Source organism: Empidonax traillii, unplaced genomic scaffold (assembly GCF_003031625.1).
Source record: "Empidonax traillii isolate 1590-97213 ecotype Southwest subspecies unplaced genomic scaffold, ASM303162v1 scaffold3174:size14667, whole genome shotgun sequence".
In the NCBI taxonomy this organism is placed as follows: Eukaryota; Metazoa; Chordata; class Aves; order Passeriformes; family Tyrannidae; genus Empidonax; species Empidonax traillii.
This window is the reverse complement of record NW_020958367.1, coordinates 12392-14667: the sequence shown is the minus strand read 5'-3', so window position 1 is coordinate 14667 and position 2276 is coordinate 12392. Positions and strand designations below refer to the sequence as shown.

The following is a 2276-nucleotide window of genomic DNA, read 5'->3' as shown; positions in this document are numbered from 1 at the left end:
CCTCCTCCTCCTCCTCCTCCTCCTCCTCCTGGCGGGCCTTGCCCTTGGCCTGGGGCGGGGGGAGGGGTCAGGGGGACACTGTGGCACGGAGGGGAATGAGGGGGGGCACAGAGGGGGGGTCCCCACCTTCCTGGTGGTCTCCTTGAGCTCCTCGATGAACTGCAGGAGGTCCCCGGGGCTCCGGATCACCTTGAAGTGGATTTTCCTCCGGGGATCTACGGGGGGAGGGACCTGGGATGGGGGGGTGGAAGGGGCAGGGGACACTGGGGGTACACTGGGGGACACTGGGGGGACACTGAGGGGACACTGGGGGGACACCCCGGGACTCACCAGCCATGCGGTCACCGCCTGCCCTCGGGGATGGCTCCTGCAGGGACAGCAGTGGGGATGGAGCAGGACCCCAAAATCCACCCCCACCCACACTGACACCCCCCCACAACCCCAGGGAATGTCCCCAGAGCCACCCCAATGTCCCCAGGGCCACCAGGACTCACCCCAGCACCGTCCTGCTGCCCAGCAGCCGCTGTCACCTCCTGGTCCCCAAGTGCCACATCCTGGGCTGGCTCTGCCTGGTCCCCTGCTGAGGAGGGGGGGGACACACAGGTGGCATTGGGGACACAGTTGGCACTGGGGGGACACACAGATGACACTGGGGGGACACAGCTGGCATGGGGACACAGCTGGCACTGGGGGACACAGTTGGCATGGGGACACGGCTGGTTTGGGGACACACAGCTGGTTTGGGGACACAGCTGGTTTGGGGACACACAGCTGGCATGGGGGGCTCTGAACCCACAGCCCTGGGGGGTCCCACAGGGAAAGGGGACACTGGGCTGTCACCGTGGCACAGAGGGCACAGAGGGAGGACAGGGGCTGGAGTGTCCCCTGGGGGTGGGACAGGGTCCATACTGTCCCCAGGGGTGGGACAGGGTCCATATTGTCCCCAGGGGGTGGGACAGGGTCCCTACTGTCCCCAGGGGGTGGGATAGAGTCCCTACTGTCCCCTGGGGGTGGGACAGGGTCCCTACTGTCCCCAGGGGTGGGACAGGGTCCATATTGTCCCCTGGGGGTGGGACAGGGTCCGTACCGTCCCCGTGGGCCCCCCGGGGGGGCTGGGGGGGGGTGTCCCTGTCACTCCACAGCCGCGTGTCCAGCGAGCGCAGCTCCTCCGAGATCTCCTGAACCTTCCGCTTGGTGTCAGCTGGGACACAGGGGGGACAGGGGACAGGGGGACACAGGGGAGAGGGGACACAGGGGACACAGGGGGGACAGGGACACAGGGACACAGGGACATGGGGGACACAGGGGAACAGGGACACAGGGGACACAGGGACAGGGACACAGGAGACAAGGACAGAGAGGACAGCAACAGAGGAGAGTGGGACAGCCAAAGGGACAGGGGACAGTCAAGGGGACAGCACACACAGGAACAGTGACAAAGGGGGGAGAGGGGACAGGGATGAGCCAGAGGGACACAGGGACAGGGCCACCCCTGGGACAGGACCAGGGCCAGCCCCACACTGGGGGACAGCTCCAGTGCTGTGCCAGAGGGGACAGGGCCAGGGAGGGGACAGGGCCAGCCCTGGGACAGGGGACACAGTGCCAAGGAAGGGACAGGGCCAGGGAGGGGACAGTCCCATCCCCGCCCCAGGGAGGTGACAGTCCTATCCCCCGGTGGGAGGTGACAGTGCCAGCCCCGCGGTGGGAGGGGACAGTCCCATCCCCACCCCAGGGAGGTGACAATGCTGGTCCCACCCCAGGGAGGTGACAGTGCCGGCCCCACCCCAGGGAGGTGACAGTGCCATCCCCACCCTGCTCCCCCCGGTACTCACAGACTTGTGCCCGCACGTACTGGACATACTGGGCGGGGGGCAGCGCGGGCTGGCAGCGGATGGGCTGCGGGGCCAGCCCCGGGGGGGGCCGCAGGAACGGGTGGTGGCAGATCCTGGTTGTGTGCACCGTCAGCACGTACGAGCACGACTGCGGCTCGTCCACCCGCGCGATGTAATCGCCGGCCCCCTCCTCGCACAGGAACTGCCGGGGGGGATGGGGGGGGGGCTTGGTGACCCCCTCTGTGCCCCCCGGGCCCCCCACAATGCCCCTTGTGCCCTCCCAGTGTCCCCACCCAGGCCATGTGATCCCTGACCCCCTCCTCGCACAGGAACTGCCAGGGGGAGGGGGGGGGCTTGGTGACCCCCTCTGTGCCCCCCCCGGCCCCTCACAATCCCTCCTGTGCCCCCAAAATGCCCCCCGTGTCTCCCTAGTGTCCCCCGTGC

The 2276-nt window shown here is 68.3% G+C and overlaps 2 long non-coding RNA genes across 4 annotated transcripts; both read right to left on the bottom strand.

Moving 5' to 3' along the window:
* LOC114072423 lies at positions 1-508 on the bottom strand. The gene is made up of 4 exons (XR_003574174.1): positions 495-508; positions 331-367; positions 127-215; positions 1-49 (listed from the first exon to the last, which is right to left on the bottom strand). It is a non-coding gene; the product is annotated as an uncharacterized LOC114072423 (long non-coding RNA).
* A 28-nt stretch (positions 509-536) lies between these two features.
* LOC114072422 lies at positions 537-2031 on the bottom strand. Of its 3 annotated transcripts, none has more exons than XR_003574172.1 (3): positions 1833-2031; positions 1088-1201; positions 537-577 (listed from the first exon to the last, which is right to left on the bottom strand). It is a non-coding gene; the product is annotated as an uncharacterized LOC114072422 (long non-coding RNA). The 3 variants fall into 3 exon arrangements; XR_003574171.1 differs by having other exon boundaries at positions 540-569; positions 1077-1201; XR_003574173.1 differs by lacking the exon at positions 537-577 and adding an exon at positions 874-885.
* Positions 2032-2276: the final 245 nt, after the last annotated feature.